General features: G+C 38.8%; 1 protein-coding gene across 1 annotated transcript in view; it reads left to right on the top strand.

Annotated features, from left to right (window-relative positions):
* The window catches only part of ARL3 (ADP ribosylation factor like GTPase 3), a 528,266-nt gene that overhangs the window by 24,279 nt on the left and 490,540 nt on the right, over positions 1 to 13,447 (top strand). The gene's annotated exons all lie outside the window — the stretch shown is intronic.

Raw genomic sequence — 13,447 nt, 5'->3', positions numbered from 1 at the left:
TATTCTGTGTCTAGGTCACATTATCATTTCTACAGCTTCTAGGGTGTTTAGAAAATGTCTAGCTCCAGGGATAGCCCATTGCACACTGCAAGGCATTCATGTTTTTTAGTTAGTCAACAGGATTTTGTTTCTAAAATGCCTTCTAGATACATCTCTTCAAAACCATTCCTAGCATAGGAAAAGGTGAATTTTTATCTGAAAACCTTCCTAATGTTCTATCCAGTTTGAGACTTAAGCCAGAGAATACCTCAGAATTATTGAGTTTGTGGCTTCTATGATTTGTGTGATTCCTTTGCAAAGTTATTCATGAGAAAAAAAGAAACATCTGGACCCACATTCTCATCTTCTGAGATTTTCAGGTTCTTGTTTTGGGCTTTATTGTGGTGAGACATATCAGTTTTTGTTTGGGGAACAGTTTCTATGGGGGTAGAGGTGCAAGCCGTGTGGGACAGTTCAGACAAGACAGAGTATGTAAATGTTAGAGATGGTAGCTTTGATCCATGCTATAGAATCTCTTTGTGATCTTTAGTCTCTGTAATCATTGCAGGTGATTAGACAATACCATGGTGATGTGATGGGGTCTCCAGGTCCTATCCCTTGTGCAAGTTGGCTTTGGAGTTGGCTCTACTGAAAAATAGGGTAGACTAGCTGAGTATGACCAGAACAGACCCACAAGAAAGGAAATTGAATGAGGTGGGTCTTCCAGGAATGGATCAAATTGTGGGAAACACATCAAACAGATTTGTTCATCATCTTTCAAAACAGACAGCTAAGTAAATTCTGCACTAGAACTCATTGCAGGCAGACCGAGAAACAAATATATTTTAATTCTGTTATTTAAGAATGTTCCTGTATGCATTTTCACTCTTTCTACTGATGTTTAGGATTATTCTGAATAGTCAGAAGTACTCCAAAAAAATATTATAGTGAGTCCCTTCTGGCCCAGGCAACATTGGTTATTTCTTCTTATGGAATTGGCTATGAGCAGTTACCACAAGCTTCCTAGCAGATTGTATTTACTCACACATAACAAGGGAGTTTGATACAGCCCACTCTCAAACAGCTTCAGCTGACTGCCTGGACGATTCATTGATGCCTAACTCTGGGGTTTGAAGGAGAAGGCTTTCGGGATTGTCATACTACCGTAGAAGCCAGGCCCTCTATTAACATGTGCCACTAGTGGTAAAAAATAAATAAATAAAATGAGGTGGATATAGCACTTAGGCCCAGCACCGTCTAATTTTTGATTTGGGAGTGTGTGTGAATACTTTTGTCCACGGCTGAAACAAAGACGACAATCAGTAATACAACTGTTAATATGGCAATATTTGTTGCATAAAACTGCCTATGTGCTGACACCCTGAATTGTCTCTGTTCTTAGGAATTCAAAGAACAACTGTTTCTCCCATCATAAGCTAAACTTCTTGAGATTGCTTGTTTAGATTCAGCCCCTTATCCCCACAGTACTGCAACCACAGATGTAGCTTAGATGAGAAAGGAGATCTGGGAAGGTAAAGGTCTCTTTGCTGGGGGACTGGGTGCACATCTTCCTAAAACATATTTATTTTATTTGTTTTGTGGGTGCTTAGTCTTATGAAATGCCATTTCATTAAGTGCAGTTAATTCTACTAAAGTCATTAGTTTAGCCTGAGTTATATTGTCTTGACTTGCATTTTTTACTCTCTGCTCCAGCACATTAGCATTTTGCATTCTTTTTTCCTTCCTGTGCAGCTGCTGATTGCCTTCCTTGTACTTATGCCTCTTATAACAGTCGTGTGCCCGCCACCCTTGACTGGAATTCTGCTTTGATTAATTAGAGCCACCAGCCACCCCTCTTATGATAAACATGTACTGTTTTTATTGTTGGCAGGGATATAGGGATCCTGGTATCCTATTAAAGCATTCCTTAGACCAGAGTTTTCTCTCTCTCTCCTTCTATGTGATGCAGGCATGCAGTGTCTTTGCTGTTTGTATGTCACTCTGTCAATTATACTATGCTTGAATGACTGCCTGTGTCTCTGCTTGGGTCCCTGCATGTAATCACCCCACGGGGAAACCTACAACAGCTGCTTCAGACTCAGCCCAGTAAAATGAGCTGACCTTTGTCTTCTCTAACCTATTCCACTCTCTGACACTTTGTAGCCTTCACCCCTAATCCCAGTATGTGTCCCAAATTATCGAGATGTTAGCCAGACTTTGTCTGCTGACTCTACAGACCACTTACCATTTTTCTGAGACTTTTTGCAGCTTTAGTTAAAGGAGTCCTCTAAATGAGCATACAAATGTAGTGCAAGTCATTTGCAGTATGGCAGATAACCAGATAATTTTGGAAATGGCTAAAATATGAAAATGCTGCTTAAAAATAAATGCAGTTTATGAAATTTTTATGGTGAATTTGTTAGCCAGCATTTTAAAGTAGCACATTTATGTATACCTGCATTGATGTTGGTGGGAGGGGTACACCCCCTTCAAAAAAAGTTCACAGAATAAGAGAATGTGACTTGTTAAATTAAACTTTTTAGTTATGCCCTTAGATTAAAGATGCATGGTTGTTTAACTATATTTAGGACAGGACAGGACATTTAAAGATGCATGGTTGTTTAACTATATTTAGGGCAGGACATTTTGTGTACTTCTGCTGTGTGGATTAATGCACAAGAGTTTTTTGTACTTTGTCTCTGATATTTTTTCCTCAGGAAAAGTACAGTAAGAAAATATGCTAGAGCCACTTTGACTTACAGTAGATGAAATAAAGGGAGTAAATAAATTCTTGAATGTTAGTGGCTATGAGCATACAGAAAGTACATTGTAGCTTTGGCAGAGCTAGACAGAACATTTCTACTACTTTCAGCAGAAACTCTCATCTTTAAAAAAAATTCATTTGTACTGTGCAAATCTCGGACAAGCTGCAACATTTTGTACGACAGACTCTTCCCTTAATTCCTTGACACCTTCCTCCTGCTTTTGCTAAAGCTGTGCAGATCTATCTGTTTGACCTGATCTGACACTTTGATCACTGGTTCTAACATTTCCACTGTCTTTGGGGGATCATAGGAGTTTGTATTTGCTAAAGACATTTGATAGCATAATTTGATTTCAGAAATCTGAAACTTGCACTCTGAGCTATATAATATGCTTTGAAAAGTTAATGAGGCAGCTGGTTTTCATGAATGACTATGCCTTGTGGGCGCTGAGGATCTTGTAAGTAATTTTTTTTTAGTTTAAGCAAATTCCCCACATCAGTAATGCAGTATAACAGTGGTAGAATAGTTTAGTTTAGTTTTAACCTGTTAATTGAGAACTGTTGGATTTTCTTGTTGCCTTAGAAATACTAATTTCTTTGTATAACTTCTCATTCATAATCCATAGGTTTGTGCCATTTATTTCAAGTGAAGGATGACTGCTTTGTGTTATAATGGAAAAAAAAAACATCTGAGGACAGGTATCAGGCTTCTTGTCTACCATTGATAAACTATATCTGGAGGTTAGGCAATGCTGAATGTGCATTGTAGTTGAGGCATTTTCCAAATGATTTGAGTTTTAAAAGAAAAAAAGGTCTTGTACCATTTTAGAGAAGGTTTCACTGTAACACTATAACATGACTTTTACCATCAAGAGGGTACATAGAGATTTATGGTAAACTGTTACTGATAAATACTGACATGGCAACCATTTAGTTTGAAATGAATCTCCACCCTATCTCCTCTGCATTTTAGAATAGATGTGTTGTACAGAAATGAAGTGAGGGTTAATCTGAGGTTTACTGTTTAGTACCATTACTTACGTATGATTAGTGACCACACACATATTAGGAAGCACAAGCTGGTGTATTTTCTGCATCTTTCCATTAAGGTAGTACTGCAGATTAGCAGCTTGCATTTTAACATAAATACAAACATGATATTTAGAGTTTTGCATGACCACTTAATCCAGTGTAAAGTTGCAGTTGGAAGGTACAGAAATGTGTCTAGCTATGTGAGATGCAAGATGAGTAATGGAATAGTTGGGCATTTAGGAAGACAGATTGTTTGGAGTATGTATGGTATGTGTTGTGTTGTGGGGGGTGACTGTTACAATTTGTATACAAAGAGATTTTGTCATGCCTTATTTTCATGTTCAAACTGCCATGTGTTAAGAATATGTCAGAGATATAATTGTTAGTATGTGGAATGGGTTGTAGGAACAGAATTCAAACCATCATATTGAAAATGTCAATGTGTAACTAAAATGTAATAGTAAGTTTCTTTTTAGCTAACAAGCTGCAGATCTTATTAAGATGGCTGCTGACAAACAAGTGTTCAACTATAATTTAGAAATACTTGACCCATGGTGCAATATGATAAGTACTGTGATCTATAATGTATAAGACTAGATAGATGGGGATTCTAATCTCACTCCAGGCCAGTGTGTGTGTGTGTCCTTGCAAAACAACTGATCTTAACCATCAGGCCTCAGTGGCCTAATGGATAAGGCATTGACCTCCTAAGCCAGAGATTGTGGGTTTGAGCCCCATCTGGGGTGATAAAATCTTGATACAAGTAGAATGTTTGGGAGGGAAGATGGCAGAGTGGTTAAGGTGTTTTTTACCTTGCAGAAAAAAGGTATAGGATTTAATTCTGACATAGTTTAATTGGTGAGGCTTAAAATGGCCCACAACAGCAGTTAGCCTAGTACTAATCTATGAACCTATGAACTACAGATTTTGCATGGTAGTCAAGACAAGTGGAAAGAAAAAAAAGTGATGTGGGAGTTTTGGCAAAGTGATATAAGTAGACAGGGAAATTAGAGGTTCCATGCAGCAAATACCTTTCATAACAGCGTAGGTATCTGTAAATATGTATCTGGATCTGTGTTCAAAGTTGCACAGGCTGAGAAGATCCATTGTTTTGTATTATATAGGGATATTCATAATATTGATAACTGTTGCAGTAACCTTAGCTGCATGGGTTCCAAAGCTTCAAGGCACCTTCCATGTGCCCAAACTGTCAGGCAGCTTGAGCTTATCCGATTAAATTATAAGCCCTTCATATCTTTACTGCCACCAAAGAGTACGCTCCTAAGACTTTCGAGGATCGACAGTCTGCTTGGTGCTGTTCCTTTGCTAGGCAGTTAAGTTCCCTTTAGAGAAAAACTTCCGTTTTCTAAATATTGTTTGTGTTTTATCACTTTCCTTTTCAGGAAAGTTATTTTAAAGCTAGGAGTTTTGTGTTTTAACAGACTGTCATGAGACCATGTGATTTTTTTCCTCCCTATCCGTTTAAAAAACTTGTAAAGTAACAGACATGTTTTTATTTTACTTTTTGGTGGCTGGCAAATTGTTTTAAAGTGTATTTACTGTGTTTCTGTAAAGGTGACTTTTAAAGACTTGTATTTTTTTTTTCTGGCATTTGCTGCTTTTCTTCCCTGGGAAAGAGGCACCATTTTCAGCTTGACCATGGAAGGAACTACCAGTCCCATGGTCAGTCATTCTAGCCACAAAAGTTAAGCAAGAAACTTTTGCCACCAAGGTAGGCTAGCAATTTACCACAGCTGTAGCTGGGTAACTCTGCTGTGGCCATTTGCTGCACCTCAGACCTCTTGTCTTTTACCCCAGATCCCTCTGGTGTAGCACCTACAGCCACTATACACCGAGGATTAGCCGTGCACTCTGCTGCTATTGGGGTCCCTTTAGTAGGCAAAGGAGAGCCACTGTTGTTGGTGTTGGTTGAGGGAACAGGGAAGACTTACTTGTTGTGTCAGAATGCTGTGCCCATGTAAGTAACTGTTGGCCCCATTTTTCCTTTCACAAAGAAACGGAAAACTAAGAATATGTCTAGTCCTCCAATAATGCCAGGGTAACTCTATGGCTTGGCTTGTAAAAGCCCCAGGGCCATTAGCCTAGTACATACCTATGAACCTATATAGTCCCCCCCCCCCCAGATTTCTGATTTGGACTCGGAGGAGAGCATAGTTTCTGGTTCTCTCTGTTACATACCTCTCACCCTCATAGAGCAAAAAAATCTGGACAAAACAATAAATAAAAATGGCACAAATGGCCCAAATATTGCCCTTACAAACTTTTATAAAGTTGATGGAATATCAGGATTTGTATTAGCAAGAATTTTCTGAAGAGTATGAAGCCTGAAACTCAAATGTCTGTCATTATTTTCCAACTTCAGTCTTTAATCTGCTGCTAATTTACCAGAAAACCACAATTTTATGAAAAACAGATCAAAAATATGAGGTAAAAATCGGGACTTTCCACAAAAATCTGTACAGTTCAGAGGTATACCCTGTGGATGTTTTTCCTTATCTGAGACTATTGCTAGGATATACCTGTGTTTTCAGTGGGAAAACACTGACTTCGTATTCCCTCAGAAAATAGTGTGCTACAAAAGAAAATTCAGTACCTGCACCTATTACTCCTGTTCTGTCTGCTTTAGAGGGTATGTGTGTGTTACTGCCTGTAGTTTTCCTAATAGTCAGCCATCTGCCCCTAAAAAAAAAAAAAGCAGATATATAAAGTTTAGTCGATTCCACTGTTGCTAAACACTTAATTCCAATCCCACCCTTTCTGATAAGGGTAAGAAAATTATTGATAAGTATGAGGAAAAAAGTGTATACTTCTGCAGCTTTGATTTTCAGAATTTTTAATAGTCTAGTTTGTCTGTTAAAGTTTGTTTTGATTTAATTTTAAAAGTATGAGAAATGTTTTATCTACAATCTCTTCTTGTGAGGAAATGTCTGCTTTAAATCTAGTTCCTTCTATAGCACAGGTCACTACTCATTGTTTACAGTGTGTATATGACTCTGATACTAACTGCTTCCAGGGCTATGGCCACTGGTACTGTTTTTTGAGGAGATTTGCATGGCTGCATTATCAGAACTTCTCAGATTAAGTTAAAAATTAGATTTTAAATTTCCTTTTAGATAGAAATTGTTTTTGCCCCTTCTGCTGCAGAGGTGATCAGAAGTGTGATTGATAAAAGGGGTAAGCTGATTCGGGAAATATCCAAGGTGTTTCAGCCCTCCTTTTTCAAAATTTGTAATGGATTCTTTAACTCTTCCTCCAATTTTAGCAAACTGCCGAATAAAGAGATTCAATAAAATACAAGGAAACAGATGGTTAAGAAGAAATGGCAAGGGTGTTTCAAAAGGAAAAATCAAATCTCCCAAAAAAAAAACAAGGACAGTCCAACAAGTCTGAATGACTGTGTTCAGGAGACCTTGTGACCCCTCCCTCCCCTTTTTTCTTCCAGAAATTCTGAATTTCAATTTTTTCTCCTTTGCAACAGATTGTCTTAAACTAATGTTTTTTTTATGATCATTCAACAAGGTTACAGATAGCAGTGGGAGGAAATTCCTTCCTTCTTTCCAGGGAGTCATTCCTCATCCTCCAAGTCAGACTCTGTTCCACTGGTTCTTCATCACGTGCTTTCCCAAGGAGTGATAGAACCAGTTCCTCCTTCCCAGGTGGGGAAGACTTTTTATTCAAGGATGTTCTTGGCACTAAGGAACAAAATTCTTGGAGACCAGTTCTGGATCTTTCTTAAGCCTGTTTTGTGATAAGTGACCTCATTTTGAGTTTGGGCACTTGCACCTGTTCCTTCATCCTCTTTCAAGTTTTCTGGTAACACTAGACTTAAAAGATGCTTCTCATCCCATCCCTGTTCATCCAGACTTCAGATATTTCTTAAGGGTTTTGTATCTGGATCACATTATCTGTTTTCTGTCTTACCCTTTGGACTATACACTGCACCAAGAGTGTTCACAAAGTGTTTAGCTCCAGTTATAGCTCATTGCAGGCTACAGGATATCCTAATTTTTCCATATTTAGATGACTTGCTTAACTTTGCACAGTGCTATTCAAAGTCTCAGGTGTCTCTTCGGTGAGAGTTCTCTTATGATTCTAAGAGCTTTCAAACTTTTTTTCTTGACTCCTTCACACAGTATTCTGTTCTTTAATGTCAACTAGTTAGCCCAGTTCAGAGCTTTCCTTCCGCAGGAAAAGCATGATCTACATCTAGATCTATTTCTAACGTTTTTGACTCAAACTTTAGTCGCTGTGAAGGAATAACTCAGGAATTTGGGTCTCACTGCTTCTATAATTGTCGTGATACCCCTGGCAAGGCTCCACGTGAGACAAATAGTTCTGAAGTCTGTTTGGTCCCACCACCATCACCCTTTGTCTTTTCAAATCCCAGTTCTGGGGTTTGTCAGAAGAGAAATTTGGTGGAGAGAACATATATCCTTAAATGCAGATCTCCCCTTTTCACTCCCTGTTCCAAAGCAGTCACCACAGATTCATTGGACTTTGAGGAGTAGTTTCAGGAGGGATAAAAGTGCAGGGTGTGTGGGACACCAAGGACAGACAAGCACATAAATATCAGAGATGCTTGCCTTAATCAAGGCACTCAACGTTTTGAACCATTTTTATTTCATGGGACCTCTTAAAGTTGTTTCAGACAATAGCACAGTAATGTAGTACATCAAGCATGGGGAAGCCAGGTCATTCCTCCTCTGCAGACTAGCCAATATTTTATTCATCTGTGGGGAGTTCTTAAAGTCAATCTCTTTGCTTCCTCTCTGTGTAGCAATTTGCAAGATTCTCTTCCAGAACTCCCTGCAAGAAGCTCAGCATGACCGATGCAGTTTCTTTTCCATAAATAGGAATTTTCCCATATGTTTTTCTACTCTTTCCATCCAATGTACTTCTGAAGATTCAAAAGGAAGCACCTAAGGTCATTGTGATGATTCCCTACTTGTCCAGGCAGCAAAGCTTTGTTCTTCTTTTGAAAATTACCAGGACCAAGTAAATCTGGCTTCCTCACAGACTGGATCTTCTCAGACAAGAATGGGGTGTTTGATACACCCAGACATCAGTTGACTGCCTGGATGATAGGGTCGAAATTCCTTTTAGGCACCTGTTTTACTGAATACATGCAGCAGTTATTAACAGTGGCAAGAAAACCTGCTACTAGAAAATCATATATTAGCAAATGAAAAAGGTTTTCTAGCTGGTGCTGGCAACCTAGCCTGCACCCGTTCAGGGCTAGTTGTTCTCTGGTTTTACAATATCTGTGTGAGTTATTGCTCTATGGCCTCCTTATTCCTCCGTCAAGGTTCATTTAGGTTCATTTATTGGCCATTTCAGCATATCTGTCCATGGATCCTCCTGTTTTGATGCATTCTCATTTCAGAATGTTTCTGAAAGGGGTTTTGCACAAGAGGCCTCCAAGTAAACCGGTGGCCCTTCCTTGGATTCTTTAATTTTTGCTCCATTTGAACCAGCTAACCTGGCTGACTTGAGGTTCTTAACATGGAAAACAGTTTTACTGATTGTGCAAGAGGAGTATCTGAGTCACAAGCCCTTATGGTGAGTCAACCTATCTCATTTTCCAGAGGGACAGGTTTTCTATGAGAACTAATCCATCCTTTTTTTACTCCTAAAGTGGTATCTGAGTTTACTTTAAGCTGAACTGACCATTTCTCCATTTACTTTCCTGAATGTAAAAATGAGGGGGAAAGGATCATTCATACCTTTGATGTCCACAGTCGGTCAAATTAATTCCACAAGTCACTCCACAAGCAGTTAGATTTTTATTACCAGATCTAATACTTTGGAGATTCGCCTTCTTAGGATATGACATCACAACATTTCTTGCTTGTTTTTATATAGGAAAAAAACAGTTGAAGTGCCTTATTACTTGAGTAGTTTAATATTTAATAATTTAGTTATTGGAAATATTGGATAGTATTAAGAACAAATAACTTAACATTTAAATATATAATCAACATCCTGATTTTAAATCCCTAAGGCATAAAGTCCTACAGTTCAAAATAATTTTCATTTCTTCTTCTTCTTCTTTCGGCTTTTTCCCGGTTAGGGGTCGCCGCAGAAGATCACCTGTCCGCTCATGATTGGCAGTGGAGTTTTACAGTGCCGAGGTGCCAGCCCAGCGCCCAACCTTCCACAGAAGGCACACACACACACACACACACACACACACACACACACACACACACACACACACACACACACTCACACCTAGGGCCAATTTGGAGTGTCTAATGCACCTGCAGCATGTCAGCATGTCTTTGGGATGTGGGAGGAAACAGGAGCACCCGGAGGAAACCCACGCAACCACAGGGAGGACATGCAGACTCCGCACAGAAGGCACCCCAGCCGTGAATCGAACCGGAGAACCTCTTGCTGTGAGGCGGCAACGCTAACCGCTGCACCACCGTGGCCGCCCAAAATCATTTTAATTTCTAATTCCCTTAATTTATTTAAAAAATCATCTCCCCTAGGGAGAAAAGCTTGTGTCAATACACTGAAATGGAACCCAGAATCTAACCCCAGATGTTTTATTACAAAAAGTTCTGTCACTGGCCTTTTTTATTCCTAATGTCACCCAAGTGTTCTAGGATTCCGACTTTTACCATCATTCTGTCTGACCCACATACTAAGCTGGATGCTGACATCCACACTCAGTAATTTATACAACCCCATTTTCTTCTTTAGTCACTTTGTACACATTTAAGGCCTTTCAAATGGAACATTTTCTTTTGTATCCCCAGTCAAGGCAGCTGCCCCCCCCCCCCCAATATATATATATATTTGTACAGGAGAAATTGTTACTTCCCCTAGTTGAGTCAGTTGTATCTGTGGATCTGAAGTTTTTGACCTGGAAGACTTTCTATTGCTAGCTATGATTTCAGGCAGGAGGATCTCTTGAGTAGCAGGCCTTGTGCATAAATTCTCAGTACCTGGATTTCAACTGCAAAAGAGCACCCTTAAGGTCAAATCCATCCTTTAGGCCAAAGGTTGCTACTGAATTTAATTTTAGCTAGTCTGTTAAGCCTCTCATGTTCCTCAGAGAGCCTTGTCTTTATTGCACCCACAATCTGAATCCCTGGTGTGTCAGTGATTTGGTTACCAATTATGTTATAGTATAAGGCAGGTAAACTTGATCTGAAGTGTGCATCTGACAGAGAGAAATTATGTGTAGGGGAGGAGCCTGAGCCTTGGATCCAAAAAGCTTGCAATGCTTATGTTTGATCTATATGGATCCAATGAACATCAGTTGAGGGGGATAGAAAAAGGCAATATAGATCTATTGTTATGCTAAGTACATAACTTTCTTTTCTCCCGTCCTTCCAATATGGCAATGACCATTACCACCAACTTCCACACAGACTGGATTGGCTCACACAAGGCAGGGTGTTTGATCCAGCCCAACCTGAAAAATATTTAACTACCTGGTAAGAGAATTTTAATACCTTTTAGGCACCTGTTTTCACAGGATGTGCACAGGACACTAAATGAGGTGGGGTGGGGGGGAAATAAACTGCTACTAGTAAATCCATATATATATATATATATATATATATATATATATATATATATGTGTGTGTGTGTGTGTGTGTATATATATATATATATATATATATATATATATATATATATATATATATACACACACACACACACGCACACATGTGGAAAACTTTTTTTTTAACTGGTGCCAGTCCAAGAACCAGGACTCTCTCTTCAGGCCCAGCTGCTTCTGATTCTTGATTATTTTGTCAGCCTTAGAGGATGTCTTTTCATACTGCCTGCAATAATCCTGACCATCTATCCTTAGTCCGTAAAAAGGTAGATAAACTCAATAGTTTCCCACTTTTGATCTGATCCTGCAGGCATTTCTGCATCACCTTAAGCTGGCAATAAGTTTTTGGTGAATTCTGCCCCCTTTCCAGGCGATATACAAGTTAACTTGTTGGCTAGATTTGGTAGAAGTGCATTTTCTCTTTAGCCCCTTTGGCTTTTAGAAATCTCATTTACCAGGGCCATATGTTAAAATTTGTTACAGTGCTCTGAACCTTTAAGGGAATAGTCTAATAATCTGCCTTCAGAGGATAAATTCTTTCTGAACCCCATTATTTCTAATATTAATTGGGTCTCTAAACATGTGGTAAAAAGTGTCTGTGCGAATACTTTTATCCAAGATCACTGCTACTTTTCTAAGGAAGTATGCCCAAGTGTGTAAGGAAATGTTCGCAGATGAAATTTAAATCTGAGATTTTGAACTCTGCTTTAGGTAAAATAAGTTGTTTGGTCCTTTTGCTACTTGGATCCTCAAACAATAAATGATGAAAGAGGAAAATTAGTTCATGGAGTTTTTTCATGTTCCCACTATAAATCAAATGGATCCCCTGTTTCCTTCAGGAAACCATCCTAAACAGGATTTTTGGAGTTTGGAATATCCAAGTTGCAAGCTCTTATGGTGATTCAACCTTATCCTATTTTCCTCAGATAGGGTTTCTTTGAGAATTAATCCTCCTTTTATACTTAAAGTGGCCTCTGGGTTTACTTTAAGCCAAACTATCCAGCTCCGTTTTCTTTCCTAAAATTAAAAATGAGGAAGAAAGGATTCTTCATACTTTGGGTGTCCACAGACCACATTGGTTTTATCTTGACAGACCTGTATCTCCGATCTTGCATCAATACCTTATTCCTTGTGAAGGTAAGAAGAGTTAACCTTTGTTAAAATGGACTATTTCCAAATGGTTGTCTCAGGCTACTACCTTATTTATACTCACTACAGCAAAGCTATTCCTAGCAAGATCAAGGCCCACTCTACCAGAGCCTTGGTTTTATCTATTGCTTTTTGGAAAGGGGTGGATTCTAGAAGTATTGTAGAAGCAACAACTTGGTCCTCTGTACATGTACAAAGCACTATAAGCTGATTCCTTCTCTGGTCCTTGTAAACCTGATAAAGACCTTTCGCCAGGGTTGTCTGCATTATCTTTTTCTAACCCCTCCTCTTTCTTATCCACTTTAACTAATCCTGATTAATAACCTTCACTTTCTTTCAATTTACCCTCTACGAAATAACTCTTTCCTTCCTAACAATCTGATGTCATTTTTATCAATGTATATTATTTTTTATTCTATAGATTTGAAGTTACATCTAATGATGTTAATGTATATTTATACTTCAAAATATTACTGTATTTGTTTATTTTATTTCCTGTTTAAGTACTCTTTGTTTTTTTTATGGAGCTGTTCTCCCTGGGCCTCCGCTGAAAATGGGGTCACACCCAGACGGACTATCCCAGCTAACAAATGTAAAATAAACCAGAAAACCAAACTCTGGGTGTATAGGTGAAGTGCCAAAAAACAGTAAAAACACAAAAACTTCACCAAGTAGGGTCAGACCTTCCACAAAACAAAAACTGATCCACTTGAAAGTCTTTAAGAAATGTATTGTAGAGGTATATTCCAAAAAAACACGGACTGGGTAAGTACTTTCGTCCAAACCAATGTATGTTAGCCGCTGAAATAGGCACCAGAAATTCCCCCAACCACATACAAGGTAAGATGGCTCATCAGAATTTAGACTGGGGGGGGGTGGCTGGCACAGCAGCACAAGTTCAAGTTAATGTCAGTTTTAACTGGTAC

Source organism: Protopterus annectens, chromosome 14.part0, assembly GCF_019279795.1.
Source record: "Protopterus annectens isolate FY-2018-M chromosome 14.part0, PAN1.0, whole genome shotgun sequence".
In the NCBI taxonomy this organism is placed as follows: Eukaryota; Metazoa; Chordata; order Ceratodontiformes; family Protopteridae; genus Protopterus; species Protopterus annectens.
This window is presented reverse-complemented; position numbering and strand designations above follow the sequence as displayed.